Genomic DNA, 16,661 nt, shown 5'->3' with positions numbered 1-16,661 from the left:
TCGCCTAGCTTCTCTCTGCAGAGACACTGCGCACACACCTGGCTCTGCCCCAACAGCTGAACCACTGGCCTTGGCCTTTTCACACATCTCTCTTTCTTGGCTTTTCTAAACAAACAAACCAGCTTCTAGGATCATAAGGTATGCCGCTTTGCCTAGTTCTAACAGAACAACCTTGAGTAAAAATTCCTGATATGCCAAGGCGAGTGACTCACATCCCAAAAGCACTGAGAAAGGGATCAGAGATGCAGAAAGGGGGCGAGGGTGAGGGACTCCCCAAAGTGACAGAACTACTCAATGCCACCAAGACCCTCATCTCTACAGCCTCACGAAAGCCATGATGCTTTTGGTACAAAGGGCCAGAGAGGACACAATGGAGGCTCCGTGGCCTACACAGTCTCTGCTCAGCCACTCTGCCCTGCCACTGTGATTGTGAAAGCAGCCACAGATGACATGGACCCATGTAGATGTGGCTGTGTTCCAATAAAACTTTATTCACAAGAACAGGCAGTGGGCCAGATGGGACCTGCGGGTTAGAGTTTGCCAGCCTCTGTTCCGTGCCCTATCAAAACTCAATTGCTCTTCCACAGATCATTAACGTTTCCCTTTTGGGTCTGTGTAGGCACTTGATGAGCTGAGCGAACACTTTGATCCATTGAAAATTTCCCATCTTCTCCCTGCAAGTACCAGGGCTCTTTGTAGAAGACACGAGATAATAAGGAGGTGAGCAAAAATGAGATCACCTGTGCTAACACATCACGCTGTCTCCCTTAGACAAATTACATTGCCAGGTTTCAATTTATTTATCTTTTGTTTTCACAAATGGAGATGGAGGAGAAAAGTACAAAGGTAGGGGAACAAAAAGAAAAGAAAGGAGCCAAACGACACTCACCCTTCAATGAGGAGAAAGAGGCTATTACCTCGGGTATCTATGGAAACCAAGCAGCGCGCAGACTTTTTAATGGTTGGAAAATAGCGTTTGCTTTTGAAGAAGTTTTCCCCAAGTATGATGCTGCAGTGTAAATGCATTAATTGACAGTTTCCTTCGGGACTTCTTTATTGAAGTTTCCAAACTTAATTTGATGGCACAAGGAACTCTCTGGAGCCCTTGAAGAATGCTGCAAAGTTAGGTCTTTAGAAAAGGGAGCCAGCTCTCAGGCATCGCGCGTACAAATCCAACCCAACTCCAACTCCCCCGCAGAGCCAGCCAAGAAACAGCCCTCGCTCCCTGCAGTTTTCCATTAAAAACCCCTCTGTGTTCACCTTGGGAAGGGAGAGGCCCTTTCTAACCTCTATTGAACAAGAATCGATGTCAGCTCCTCAGTCCTGCAGGGAGCGGCACAGAGGAGCACGGGGAGGAAACACGAGGGCAATTTTGCAGATTGAGAGCAGTAGGGGAAGGTGGAAGAAGTCCCGGAGCTGAGGCCAGAACACTTGCGGTGGCAGCCTGCACCTGGCACCTCTGTGACAAGCCACTGAGCCTCGGTCTCCTCATCTACAAAGTCCCTTCAAGGGGTTCTTATAAGGACAGTGATGACACTTGGACATTTCTTGGGGACACAACAGATGCTAATGCAGACGGCTGCGGTTCTCTTGATTAAACGTTTAGAGAAGCACGCACAGCAAAAGATCGGGCTTTTCCTTCATGTACAGGATCAAAAGTCAGAGGAAAATTAAGTCTTCTGGGCTAGGAAGCAGGCAGCAGCTGCTGGATCTTCCAGTTCCACCCAGCATCTCTGGGCGCTGTGCTGGGTGTAAGCGCTCCTCGCGTCCCCTGGCCACAGCAGGGACCAGAACCCAGTTCATGGCCACATCCCTGGGGCACTGCCATTCGGACAGTGGCCACTATCACCTGGTAAGTGCTATCACATTCCGGACACCCCCCTCCACAGGCCCTTTGTGTGCCCGCCTCTCCATGCCCACACATCTGTGCGTGAAGTGTGGGAGAACGGAGCATGCGGAGGGGGCCACAGCGGAACAAGCAGGTGGTTAGAAACACAGCAGCTCGGTGGGGACGGTTGCTGCCGCATTATTTCACATTTTCTCCTTGAAAACTTCCATCACAGAACACTGGGGAAGCACATGGATCCACCTGAGTGGCGCATTAGCTGCGTCTGACAGATGAGACGCACAGAGGTGGTACTGCCTGGCCTAATTCCCTTCCCCCAGAAGTGGCAGACTCCCTCCTGCGGTCTTTGCCCACCTGGCTGGAGCATTCGTTCCATAGGGTTCCATATGCATTTCCACCCTATAAGCCGCCTCCGATCACTTCACCCTGCCCCTGTCATTCTACCTGCAGAATCTGTGCCTCCAAACATAAAAGCTACCTTCCGCACACTGCTTCCAACAGTTGGACAGCTCTCGGGTCCCCAGTGCAGGGACTGGAGACCAACAGGCTGTGGAGCCAGATGAATGAGCGAATGCATGATCGTGAATGTGCACACATTCTGAAGTGCTGCTGTCTGCGGGTGTGGGGGCTTTGTGACTTGCACCCCAGGCTCTGGGGGGGGGCAGACTGCAGGGGGTTCGGGGGGGCTATGACACCACGGAAGTGGATGAGTCAGTCAAGCAGAACAGACACCGCCATGGCCGAGGGGCGAGGGCTGCCGTAGCATAGCCTTCGGCGGAGGGAGATGGTGGGGGAACCTCGGGCCCAGCCCCTCCTCCTGCCCACGCCCTTCATCTAGACAGCGCACGCTCCAATGTTAGAAGGTAAAAAAGACAACTGTGTAGACCTCCAGGGAGCCCCACAGCCACACCACCTCCTGCCTCCAGGCTTAAACCTCCCTCTTGGCCAGAAATCCTCGTCCTGGCCGACTCAAACCCCAGGAGAGACGAAGCCTGCAGTTCCTCCTGGTGGGCATCACCTGCACCTGACCCCAGGGCTCTCTTTGAGCCACATTCCCCAGCCCAGCCTCACCGTCCACACAGCAGTCCCTTGCCAGGCTCCAGTTGGCTCCAGCTCACCCTCTCAAACACACCCCGAATTCACCCCATCTTTGTCCAGGGAGAGAGGGAAGCTTAGCCTTTGTCTCAGGATGCAGCAGTTCCATCCCAATGTGATGGCAACAGCAAAAGCTACAGTCGTGCTACTGATGGCTGCTGGGGTCTGAGGGCCTGTACGTGCCAGGGGCCGACTCTCCCAACAGCTCAGCTCACCTGCTAGGCATTATGACAGGGGGGCCAACACAGCCTAACAGAGGTGAAGGGACTCAAGGCCATGCGGGTGTCTCAGATCAAAGCTCATATTCTGTTTGTGGTTAACTGTTTTTCATAAGATGACATGCTTTTGTTAAACAATGATTGATTTATTTCAAAGGCAGAGTGACAGAGAAGAGGGATGGAGGGTGAGGAGAGACAGGGAGAGAGAGGGAGGAGGGGAGAGAGGCAGAGAGAGAGAGAGAATTTGAATTTATCTTCCATCTGCTGGTTCACCCCTGCCTGCAATAGCCAGGTCTGGGCCAGGTCCTGTCCAAAGACAGGAGCCAGGAATTCCATCCGGGTCTCCCACATTGGCAGAAACCAATTACCTGGGCCTCCCAAGTGGCAGCTTAGCCCTCGGTGCCGCAATGTCCGCCTTCAGTGTTCGACTCCACACTCCATATGCCCTTTAGCATTCGAGAATCATGCGCAGATTTGACCAACTAGCCTCACTGGATGTGTGACGGGCTAGCCTGCTCCCTGCCCGGGCCCCTCGGCCCCTGGTGGCTGAGTCCCTCTCCATAGGGCCCCAGCGGCCTTCCTCCTCCTTTCTCAGCCCCACGTCCAGGTCCTCAAGTGCACAACTTCCAACCTGCTGTCTTCAGGCTCTGGCGGCATCATTTCTGCCTGCCTGTGGTTTTGAACAATACCTGAGCATCCTTTCCCCTCCCTGTGGTGTTCATCTCCTGCAAACTGCTTATGGCAGTGCAGCCTGGCAGTGCCTGGGTTAACGGCCAGGCACTGGCGCTTTGTCTGGCAGCACCCAGCCGGGCAGCCTCCTGATCTGCCAACTGCAGCTGGAACTGGCCCTCGTGGGTCAGGGAAATGCTGAATTCACGACGACAAGGCACACCCAGGAACACCTTACTCTGCTCTTTTCCCCCACTCTGGCTGCCACCGCTGATAGGATTCATCCTCTCACAGATGCCTGGCGTGGAGAAAGGAAGGCACAAATACACCTTTGCCACAAAGCAAGGTGCTGGCAAGGATGCAAGCCCGCCATGGCCTCGCATTGCCAAAGTGCTCAAAAATCTGTTCTCTGTTGGTGTGGACTCCAGGTCCAGCGGCTGTGTCCTTAGGAGTCCAATCAGATGACTTGCTACAGGAGAGTCCAGTTAACGTTACGAGCCCCGTGTAGAGCCTTGAAGCCTTTGGTGGCACTTTCTGATGGTCACGCTTTAACTTCTGCAAGTGGAGTAGGTGTTTGGCACAGTGGTTACATTGCCACTTGGGACGCTGCATCCCATATCGTGGGGCCTGGACTGAGTCCTGACTCCTCCACTTCTGATCACGGTGCCTGCTACTGCACGCTCTGTGAGGCAGCAGGGGATGGCTCAAGTACTGGGGTACCTGTGAGAGGCCCGGAATGAGTTCTGGACTCCTGGCTTCAACCTGGCCCAGCACCAGCTGTTGCAAGGATATGGGGAGTGAACCAGTGGATTGAAGATCGCTCAGTGGCTTATCTTTCTGTATCTCTTTCTTCCTTACAAATAAAGTAAATATGAATATATTTGTATCGTCATTTCACAAAAACCCTATTGGAAGTATTATTATCCCATTTTACTGATAGGGAAACTGAGGTTTGAGCATGTAAGATGACATAAAAAAATAAGTGCCAGTGAACAAGTGAACTCTGACTATGTGCCAGTTGCCTGTCTCATACCAAGGGATGCACACGCCTATACTGCTTCTGGGGAGGGTCCACCCTGTGTCAGATCTTTTCTGAGGCCAGTGCATCCCTATTCCCAATTAAAGGCTGAACACAGAAGCCCAAGGAGGCAAAGTCTTATGCCCAGAGCCAAGAGCAAGTGACCTCCGCTCTTGACAACTGCACCATGAAAGACAGGCGCACGTCCACAGAGCAAGTGGAGCTGAGCGCTGTGCACCTGCAAGCCACGCTTCTCGGTTATCATCGTGGTTGTCCACCCACAGTAGGCAGCTAACATCTGTGAGGGCCTCGGGCTTGTAGTAAGTATTTAGTGATATTCCTCCTATCTGACAGATGTAGAATCTGAGGTCCAGAGAGGTTAAGACACTTGCCCAAAGTCACAGAGCAGCCAAGAAGAGGTGATGGAACTGAACCTGAGTCAGCTGTGCCCTTGACAGCTTTACTGCCCCACAGCTGGAGCCACAGAAGGCCAATGCTCATGCTGACACACACCACTTATGCAGGTAAAGGTGTAACTAGGGTCACCGGTTAGGTTGCAGCGGGTAGCTGGAGCCTCAGATCCCAGCCCCCGGTGCAGCCAGATTCCGTGCATCCACTTCCCATCACTAGAGAAGCCCCCTGTCCTTTTCCTTCTGTGCTGCCATTTTTCACCTCAGTCGGAAGCACTGGATCAGACTGACATGACCTTGCAAGTTTTAAACTTTTTCTGACTTGGCATCCACACTTTAAAGGCAAATTCCACCCAGGTGGTTGCCCTGGCCTGAACCGAGTGTAGTTTCCAACACATGTGGTGTCAGTCCTGAGTCCTGCATATCCAGCTGGGAACTTTAAAGCAACAACTCTGCACTGGTAAAGGAAATGGGAGAAGAACCCCGTTTCAGAGGTGGACAGCGCTCAAGTTCAAGGAGCTGAAAAGTGCTCAAGGCTACACAGAACTCCTGAAATGCAGTGCAGGGAACCACATCCCAATCCGCCTCGTTCCAGATCTCACTCCTTGGTCTACCAGGGGACTGTGGTCTCTGTGAGTTTAACACCCATGAAAACCACATCTTTCTGCAACAAGTGGCATCCATGTATTGCAAGAACGAAATGTACCTCCTCTCCCCCAGCCTCTTATTGAAGGAAATGGGGACTTGGAAGCCTTTGGGAGGATGGGTGGGTGGATACCAAGGAGAAGGGAAGCTGGTGCCATTCACGGTGTTGGAAATCTTGGGACTGTGAATTGGGGGGTGGGGGGGGACTGACAGAATTTAGTCTTCTGGGCCAACATCATTGAGAGCAGCTGGAGGAGAGAACGCTTGGATGTGTAGGCAGGTCCGGTCCGTGCCTGGAGAACACTTCATGAGCTGACGTCCTGGGCTCAGCCTGTTCACCGGGGGGGGGGGGGGAGACAGAGCAGAGGAGGGGTTCCTGCACACAGCACTCCTGCAGCTTCTCAAAGGTGCCGAACCTCGCAGCTGCTTTTGGTTTCAGCGCTTCCTCAATGAGCAAGCAAACAGGTTCCTATTGACCAGACTGCGTGAGAAGAGTCTGGCCGAGCACGTCCTGATAGATGAGTGTCCCAGTCTTCCAAGACAGCATGCTCCACACAGCGATCCTTACCGCCCGAGTCGATCGGATCTTTCCCACAGGGGAGGGGTAACATTTTCCAGTGAGTAGCAGAGACAAGGACACAGGAAGGGAAAGAGTACCACCTTCTGTCCCCGAGCCACCTCCCTGACACACTTGTGCCTGGAACAGGAACTCACCCAGCCCCACACCAGGATCCCACGCATTACCACCTGGACTCGGGTCTCCACACCCAAGACTTCTCCAAACAGACGGAACCAGTACCCTCTCTCGTGCCAGCTGCCGCACAGGACAAGCTCCCAGCCCAGCCGAGCCGGCTTCCCTTTCTAGCTTTATCCTCCCCACCCCCCATCCTCGCACCTGCTTACGTGAGCAGACCCTAACCCAGAGAGCCCTGCCTTCAGGGAGAGACTGTGATGCCGTGTTGGATACAATGAGGGTGCTGCTGAGAGCACCCATTCCAGTCCAAGAGACGCTCATTTCCCTAGCTGCCAGGCCGTTTGCTGAAGGCAAGTCCTTCCTCGGGAAGCGCCCTCGGCCAAAGCAAGCTGTCTCACGGCGGGTTATAGCCCCTCCAGGAGGGAGCCCACATGAAGGGCTTCCTGCCTCTCTGCCCCACTCAGGGCATCTGTGAGGGGACACTGAGCTGAAGCATCCTCTGCTTCCAGGGCCCGGCTCCATCCTCCGCTGCCCCGCCCTGCTGGCCACATCCCCGAGAAGCGTGGACCCCCACAGTCCTCTGTCCCCCAGCCTCCACTAAAGAGACTGCTTCTCGGGATAGCCCATCTACCACAGCCCGGAGCCCTGGAGGAACGCACGGGGCCACTCTGATTCGGTAAATCTGCTCACACTTTAGTCATTCTGACGACGACACCACACCAGCTCACGTGCTCCCACCTGGCACGCAATCCACACCAACATCAACGGCTATGACAGTGAGAGGAGAAGCCGGCAGCATCTGCCTGGGCAGTCCCCTCTCCTCCCATGTGGGAAAAAAACAAGCAGAGACAATTGCGGCTCCTGGTTAGACGTGGTAGATTCAACTCAGGGGTCGCGTCTGCACTCCTTGCTACTGAATGCACACTACTTGCAAAAAATGTTAAGTCAGTGATCAAGAGACATCAACGAAAATTTTGGAAGACAAGAAGCAGAAGGGCTAACTCTTACTCAGCGGAGTGGTGCCTGCATGGGAAGATGGCCCCAAGGGTTGAACCAGTTCACACAAGGGAACCTGGGAATGCAAAGGCAAAAGGCGGAGGGGACAACTCGCCAGGCTCCCTGATGGCGTGTGCGGAATCTGAGCAGAGTTCTCTCACGCGGCAGGACCTCCTTGCACAACAACTTGGGTTAATACTAAGTCAGGCCATCACCTCCGCTTTGAGAGCCTTGGAGAATCCGCTCCCCACCTGCGCAGCCCACCTGCGCTGAATAGCTGGGGGTGCACTGTGAGCTGTGACTCCCTGAGGGGGGGCCCTTGGCACCCAGTCCGATCTTTGGCAGAAACTGGGTGTTTAGTGAGTATTCCTAAAGGGAGTGAGTGAATGAGTGAACGGTCTCTCTCTTCAGAGAGCAACGGAAAAACAGTTCACTCAGGCTCAACTGCCGCATAAGTAAGTGGTCAAATGTTTCCTTTCCAAATTATTGTCGGTGCGGTTTTGACACAGTTGTTCTCCACAAGTTATGACTCACGGCCGGCCGGGCTGCACTTACATAACGCTTAGTCTAAGCTCTCGGGCCCGTATAGGCGTGCGCACTCGCTCTCGCGTGCTCTCTCTCTCTCCCTCCCTCTCTCTCTCTCTCTCTCTCTCTCACACACACACACACACACACACACACACACACACACGGTGTCTTCACAACAACCCTGTGAAATGGACTTGCAAGCATTTCCCCTAGTTTGCAGAAAATTAAGCCGAGGCAGTGCTGAAGTCCACATGATTACCAAGTGGCAGAGCCGGGGTTCAAGGCCCCCCGAGGACCTTCTCTTGTGTCTGTCCTTGGTTTCCAGGTGCACTTCGGCAAGGCTCTGGGCCTGTGGAGTCAGCTTTTGTGTGCTGTGCCCCTCTGCAGGTGGACAGGTGCGTGGCGTCTCACTCCAGAAGAGCAGGTGAGCGCCCACAGGAGGCTGGGTATTTCGGCCACCCTCTCCTCTCACCCCTGGGAAAGTGGGCATCCCAGAGGAGCACAACCTGCACCGAGCCGAGGCTGTGGCCTGATGGACCCGGCACGAGCCCGGCTGGGGTGAGTTGACCGTGTGGGCAGGGAACGGGACGGAGCTGCGACCTCAGAGACTGTGGTAGGCTGCAGAGCACTGTGTCAAAGTGAGCCTAGGCCACCGCAAATGAGCAGTGAACTGTAATCCCATCCACGACGGATCCAGTGTCCCCCGTGCGCCACCTCTTTGACAGGCGCTGGGCCCGGCCATCTCTGGCTATCCTGAGTTGTCTTCCACCAAGCAAGAGCTCTCACCTCCTTCCTCCCAACCAGCAGAGCTGCTGGGGGCGGCGTCCACACGCAGCATCTTTCCTAACCCGAGGTCTCACGGGAGGCATCTCTGCAAATACAAGGCCCAGAGGCGCTGCCCGGAAGCAACCATGTCATCAGGCCGCTTCCCCATTCAAGTGACAGCAACACGTAAGGAAGGAAGACACAGCTGGGACACGCCCGGGCCGGCCTGCCCTCAGAGACGTGCCCTACATCTGCCGAGGTCTCTCTGTCCAGCTCAGGGCAGAGCTTCCGCAGAGACCGCTGGGAGTTCTCACAGCCGCCCTCTGTAGTGCTGACCGTCACTCCCATTCTAGGGAGCCCCAGGTTAGGGGCTGAATACGGAAGTCATGGAACGTGGGTGTGAACTTCGGCCTACCCAGTCTCAGAGCCTGCGCTTTCTATACTGCATTGTCAGGTTCCAGCAGAAAGCCCCAGGGAAAGTAGCTGTGCAGCCACAGGAGGAAATGGAAGACCAGAGAGGTTGAGCGACTTATCTAAGGGCACACAGCCATCACGGAGCAGAGAGGGGACTCAAATATGAAAAGGGGTGGAAATAGCCTCTAAAGTTCGGGTTCTTCACCCTATACTGTCTCCTGTACTGAGAATCAGCGCATAGGAAGTAAAAAATGAAAGACAAAAACCAATACACAAAATAGTAGTGATGGGAAGACTACCCTGGAGGCAGAGGGCACGCGGGTCGATTCTGAAGTGCTTCTGGGGCTCTTGCTGCTCTCAGAGGTAACCTTCCACTCTGTACCCTCCCTGGGGCATACGGACCTTCCCACGTGGAACCCCGCACCACCCTCAGCGGTCAAACCATTCCTTGCACTACAGCCACGAGGCCAAAATATCCACCTTGCTCCTTGAAAAGGAGGCTGCACATGTGCACCGCCCCAGGGGCGTTCAGAAATCACGTGATGAAAGAGGACGTGGATAAGTAACTGGACAAATAATGCAGCTGCGGGGTCGGGGGGCACTCTGTGCCCCATTCCACACCAAACCGAGGCAAACTGTGGGCATGACTCCCCGATGCGAGCCAGGCTTTAAAAATACACACATTCCTTGGGAGAGTCGGCAGCCGAGGCTGCGGCCCAGGGAGGAGGGACTGCCCCCTAATGTTACACGAGGTGCTAACTACATTATCTGGAAATACCCTATGACTAATTCCCCATCCCTTATCTCGAGGAGAAGAAAATTGTTCCTAGCGTGAATGCCCCAGATTCCTGGTCAGTTTATATAAGGCGCTTCAAATGATTGCGGTATTTTAAGCCATTTTTAGCTTCAATCACCTGATGTGTGGTGAGCCTGGGGAAACCTGATCTCTTGCTGCCTCCGACTCCCTGTTTTTCCACTAATTTTGTTTAAACGACTTACTGCACCCAAGTACCTCTCCACTGCAGAATGGGCTTAAGTGCCCGCGGCTCCTGCCCCAGCCGATTTCTTAAACAGACGTTTATACCGTGGGTTTCGCAGCACGAGGCTCCGTGACTTTCCAGGGGTTCCACCTGGCCCAGCTGAAGGTGGGTACTATTCATTCTTCAACATGGCCCACCCGATGGCTTTGTAGATTCAAACGTCTCTGCCCAGCCCAGGTACGATCAATAGAGGCCTTTTCCAGACTACGTCTCCAGCAATCCTCAGTAATTACGAAATAAGCTCCCAAAGATCTGTGACAAGCTCAAAGTCAAGGCTGGAGTTTGGCAAAGTAGCTGAGAGGAGAGGCGGACCCTTTCTTTGTGTGGCTGAAGCTGCTTTGCCATCAACGAAACCCACAAGAAAGCAGGAACCAGGGTGTCACACTTCGAATCCACGCCCTGACGTCCACCTGGACACCCAGGGGCCCTGCCTGCCCATCAGTGGCAGCCACACTTCGCTCATCTTCCCAGCATCTTTCAGAGATACGGCAGGTCTTCAAAAAGTTCACTGGAAATGTTTATTGTGGGGAAAAAAATTAAAAAGTTACATGTGGATTTCAAAACTGTCTGCAGCAAAGCAAATCTGATTACATTTCCCCATGAACTTCTTGAAGTACTCTCAAATTTGCCTGTGTTACACAATTCTGTTGGAACACGCCCACAAGTGAGAGGTTTGCTGCTATTCGGACACTGTGTATCCCAGCAGCGAGTTACTACTCCAGCTCAAGTGTGCTCAAACTTCTCTGTAAAGGTGCACACAGTCAACCTGTACGGTTACAGGCACTCAACCCCGTCAATGCAGGGTTAAAGTAGTCCTAGACAATTCGAAGACACATGCACAGGGTGTGTTCCAATACAACCGAAGTGACAAACCCAAACAGCTGCCAGGAGTTGGCCCACGATCCACAGCTTGCAGACCCTTCTTCTATGCAACGCCAACTATTTAATGTCTAAGTAACACCAGCTAGTTCAGCTTCTAAATGATTTCTCTCTCTTGACAACATGGACTTGACATCTGACTGGACTTGGATGCCAGTTTAATCCAAGTTGGCAATGCAGTAAGAATTTCAGGGTGAGGCCTCTGTCCTCGGGCCCCTCTGAAGTGGGAAGGTCCCTGTAGAGGGTGTGAGTACCTAGAGACACATCAACAAGTCCTGTGGTCTTTAGAACTCGTATCCAGACCTTAGGCAGGGACCCATGGCTAACGGCTTCACAAATCCACAAATCCTTGTGCATTTTCTGCCATGAAAAATCCTTTGCTAAGGAAACATTTCTGTGGGAAGATAAAATAATGAAGCAATCAAATGCTTCAAAATTAACATTTCTATCCTATCCCCCTTCCGCACCCTACTCCGGCCCTCTTTCCTAAAACTAGGGAGTGTATGAACCCACTAGGAGTTCTTAAGGAGTTAAATTACCGGGAAAGTTCACTCAGCTCCTATTGAACTATCACTCCACTCTCTCCTGCAGGGAGTAGCTAACAACCCTATGTGCCTAAAAGCAAATCAGAACAGCAGATGACACCCTGCCCCCACTCAAGAGTGTCTCACACCCCTTAGCCTGGAACAGGAATTACTACGAATGATTATTCTTTAAGAAACACCCTTGTCGGAGGTGGGCATTTGGCCTAGTGGTCTAGATGGGGCTAAGACCCCCGTGCCCCCTATCAGAGTACCTGGGGCATGGATTCCCAGATCCAGCCCCTCCCTCCAACTTCCTACAGACACATACCCTGGCAGGCAGTAGTGAGGGGTTCCAGCCACCCAGGTGGGAGAGCTGGCTTGTGTTCTTGGCTCCAGTGATTGTGGGCATCTGGGGAGTGAACTGGCAGATTGGAGCTCTCTTTCTCTGTCTCTCTGCCTCGCAAATAATTTTTTTTCCATTAAAGAAATATGCTTTCCTAATAGTCTGTCCAGCAGGCTCTGCTGTTTTTTTCAAAAAGTTCATGCTGTTTTGCAAGTGGACATATGTTGCTGGTACATATCCCAGGGCTACCACAGTCTCCTTCTCCAACTTTACATGCATAAGTTGTTCTCTGGGTAGTTCTATCCTTTTTTTTTTTTTTGCATGCCAGCCACTATCAACTTTTCCATGCAGACTCCGAAAGTGTTCCACTAAGTGTCACTTCCTAGATTTGGTTGCAATAAAGACTATCATTATTGAGTATTTGTGAGACGTAGTAGCTTCCCTCTGGCGCATGTTAGCAGGGCTGTTTATGAGCCAAGTACGAATATTAGTGGCTCCTGCTTACCTGGGCGCCTCCAATGTTGGAAGCAACAAAGGAGCTACAGAAGCCAAAGGTGAGGGAGCTGAGCGTGGCCCAGGAGGAGCAGACAGATCCTGACTGGTGTCTCGGGAGAACAGTGTGATCGTGGAGGAGAATTTGGAAACAAGGATGGCCATCGGCTTGTGGGACTGAACATCAGGCTTTCGGCTACAAGATTTGCAAGACCCAACTGAGCTCATGTGACCACGACTTCTACAGATCTTGCCTGTCGACAGATGGCTTTAGAAGGCTGAACTGCTGCCTAAACATTTAAATGCAAGTTTGATTTCATAAGTGTGGAAATTAGGCAAAACAAAAGGAAAATGATTCTCAGAGGCACTTCAATTAGTAATTTGTAATTTCTCCAACAGCATGTGTTTCACTGGGTACCCATCTGAATGTTCTCTGGGAAAGGGCTTTTGGGAGGAATCTTCGCGAAGATCTCCAAAGGGCCCAAGAGGAATACACGAGGACCACAGCAGACAGCAAGCATTCGCGGGGAGATCCGCCTTCCTCACAGCAGTCACGCATCAACGCTCTGGCTCAGACCTCAGCGCGTGCCTCCGCTCACTTCCTCCTCTCAGGCTCCCGGGGCAGAAGTCGGGGACCCTACTTTTGTCTCGCGTGGCCTTCCAGCCCCCACCGCGCCCTTGTCCCTCCCCCGACCCCCACCCCGCTTCACCTAGCTCAGGCCTGGCGGGTTTGTGGCCATGGCACATTCCAGGAAGGAGATGAGGGGGGAAAGTGACCCTGCTGCAGAGGTGTCAACAGGTAGTGGCTTCAGGAGGAAAGAGCAGAACGGCGCAGGAAGTGGGACAAAGATCTTGCGTTTGAAGAACAGAGTATGACTCCGTGCGAGGAAGAGACAAAGGGCCAGTGCAGAAGCGAAGGGACACTCTCAACTGCGCCTTGCCGGGCGTGGCCAACGCACAGGGAGTGCTCCCAGCTCCCAGCTCCCAGGAACTCATCATAGCTCTTTGGTTTGTTCATGTGTTTTTGCCCACGGGAGGTGTATGGTAAATGCGTGTGAAATACGCCGTGTGGGGCCTCTAAAGCGTTGTTTCCAGTAATAATCACCACTGTAAGTAAGCTCACTCAGCTCTCACAGAGGCTCTGTACGGCTAGTACTGATATAGCTCTTTGTGCAGGCGGAATCTACAGCCCACGGCACCGCAGTAACCACCCAGAGGCATCCAGTCGGTAAGTAGCAGAGCTGGCCTTTGAATCCGGCAAGTCGGGCTCAGAGTGTGTGATTTTTCTAAACGTCACCCTCCAAACAACACCTGGAGGGTTGTTCTAATGCCTCTTCTGAACATGGGGGATGCGGTTTGATATTTTCTCCAGCAGGTCTGGTTTTGAAATCCCACTGGATCGCAATATTGTGACCTGGTCGGACCTCATGTCTTCCTTGGGATGGGGAACAGACAATTTGCCACTGTGAGCATGCAGGAAAAAAAAAATGAGAGTTTTGAAAAACCAGTGCAAGAGTGAGAGAAAAGGGGAATAGATGGGAGTGGGGAAGTCGGCTCCCTGAGCCTCAGTCTCTCCATCTGTAAAGTGGCCGTGGCGAGGACAGGAGACAAGAGCCCTCGCCTGATGCTCAGCGTTCAGTGGATGCTCCAGCCACGGCAAAGGAGCTGCTACGATTCGTCGGACTGCTACTATTACTACTAGTGTATGCTGAGCTGTGTCTCCCCGAGTGGATGTGCAAGTGCTAATTTGGAAACAGAGATACAATTAGATGAGAGGCGGTCAGACTGCAGTAGGCCAGGCCCTTCATCCACCATGACTGCAGCTCTGCTAGGAAAAGGAGAGGGCAGATACTGGAGACAGCAGAGACCATCACGTGATGACAGCGGCAAGATCTGCAAAGCTCCAGCTGTGAGCCAAGGCGCACCAAGCATTGCCTGGGTGGCACCAGAGGGTGGCAAGGCTGGAAGGGTCCCTTCCTCGGGCCTGCAGAGTGAGCTCGGCCTGCCTCACCTTGACCTCAGGCGTCTGGCCTCCAGGACCAGGAGGCAACAGCAACCGTGCAGGTGCGCTTTGTCACGGCAGACCCAAGACCCAAACCCTTCACCATCACTTCCATCACCCAGCTCAGCTCCCTCGTTATGAATCCGAGATTCACTGCCTTGGTCCTGGCCATCGAGCAGAAGATCCGTGCCTAGAGACGTAGTCCAGAGAGGAGCCAAGTTCCTGTATTGACAATAGGGCCACGCAAGAAAGAATTCAGAAAAGTTCTGCATGTACATTCTCAGGCCCTACAGGCATCACAGTGTCTACATGTGTAAGCATCACACACACACACACACACACACACACACACACATGCACACATGCATCTCTTCTCAATGATGTCAGGCCCCAGGTGTCGGAGTACCAAACGCCTCTTCCTTATGTCAGTTTTTAGAAAACAGATGATTCCTCCTCGCACAAGGTGTCTGCTGCAGTCCACGCCGTGAGCGGCACACACTCTCATCCGTCCTCATCCTCATTTCTTCCCTTGTTCTCTTCGGCTGTCACCTCCTCGGCTCCCAGGACGACAGGGAAGGAAACCTACAATGCTCCCCAGGAGCCTCTACCAAACACTTATTGGCAGGTATTTGAAAAAAGGCCCTTCCCTCATCTGAGCGACCCAGACCATGAAAGATAAACGCAGGCCGGCGCCGCGGCTCACTAGGCTAATCCTCCACCTTGTGGCGCCGGCACACCGGGTTCTAGTCCCGGTCGGGGTGCCGGATTCTGTCTCGGTTGCCCCTCTTCCAGGCCAGCTCTCTGCTGTGGCCAGGGAGTGCAGTGGAGGATGGCCCAAGTGCTTGGGCCCTGCACCCCATGGGAGACCAGGAAAAGTACCTGGCTCCTGCCATCTGATCAGCGCGGTGCGCCGGCTGCAATGTGCCGGCCGCGGCGGCCATTGGAGGGTGAACCAACGGCAAAGGAAGACCTTTCTCTCTGTCTCTCTCTCTCTCACTGTCCATTCTGCCTGTCAAAAAAAAAAAAAAGAAAAAGAAAGAAAGAAAAAGAAAGAAAGATAAATGCACGCGTCTTTGGCATGAGATTTCTCGGTGAGCTCTCAGTCTGTCCTGAGGCTGCTGGACAATGCACAGGTCTTGGCCAGTGGTGGGAAGCAAGGGTGGCATGCACGTCACCTTTCACTAACAAGTGACCTGTACTGAAGGGACATTTAAAGGACGCGTGGCTCCCAGAGAGAAAATATGGTCAAATGCACTTGGCAGTATTGACATTTGTTCCTTTCAATTGCAAGGAAGTAGTGGTGGCGGGGTGAACCGCCCGCCTCCTGAGAGGGCACGGGGTCGGGGTGGGGGTGGGGGTCTGTTCCCACTGAGCTTTCCTCTGCTCTGATTGCACGAGAGGCAGATGCCCATCCAGTGCAGAGGCTGGCCAGAGACCGGGCTATTTGGGACCCTCATTCTAGGCCCAAGGATCCTGAATCTGGGGAGGAAATCCACTTCCCCTAGATTCACACAGGGGAGGGGCCTTCTCTGTGGCGCTCAGGTCAATAGTTCAGTAACACTCATCTGCAGAGGTTTTTTTTTTTTTTTTAATCTACAAGTATCTAGAATCATGGAAGGAGTAGAAGTTGAACAAATGATTTTTGCATTTCCCGAGTTGTTGTAAACAGCACCCATGTTTCCTTCACAGTGCTAGGGACAGATCTAACTTCCTAACTCTTCGAAGTCTGAAGGAAGACCCCGGGAGTCGACAATTATCCCAAAACAAGTAACAAAGTCTGGATCCTTTCTTGGCTCAATACCTTCTCACCACCTTCCCCTGGAGCCAACTGTATCATCGCCAGGAACATGGGGAAATCAGAATGAAATTAGTGGGAGGATTTATCAACCCAATTGCCATTGGCGCCTCCTCTTCAAGCTGCTATCTTTATTTGTGTCCGTAGACTCCCACTTTTCTGGGAAAGCTTTTCTGGGAGAGGTAGAATGTTCTCCCAGTCAGATATGAATCACTGAGGCTGAGCCAAGGCTAGGCGCCATCTTGACTGTGGGAGAGGCAGGTCCAGGCTGGCACCGCGGCTGGGGAT

The 16,661-nt window shown here is 53.0% G+C and overlaps 1 protein-coding gene across 1 annotated transcript in view; it reads right to left on the bottom strand.

Moving 5' to 3' along the window:
- WWOX (WW domain containing oxidoreductase) overlaps positions 1-16,661 on the bottom strand; it is a 1,024,395-nt gene that overhangs the window by 9,451 nt on the left and 998,283 nt on the right. The window lies entirely within an intron of this gene.

This window comes from Oryctolagus cuniculus, chromosome 18 (assembly GCF_051225735.1).
Source record: "Oryctolagus cuniculus isolate XC-2025 breed Fujian yellow rabbit chromosome 18, ASM5122573v1, whole genome shotgun sequence".
Taxonomy (NCBI): Eukaryota; Metazoa; Chordata; class Mammalia; order Lagomorpha; family Leporidae; genus Oryctolagus; species Oryctolagus cuniculus.
Note: the sequence above shows the minus strand (reverse complement) of the source record. Positions and strands in the feature narration are given on the sequence as shown.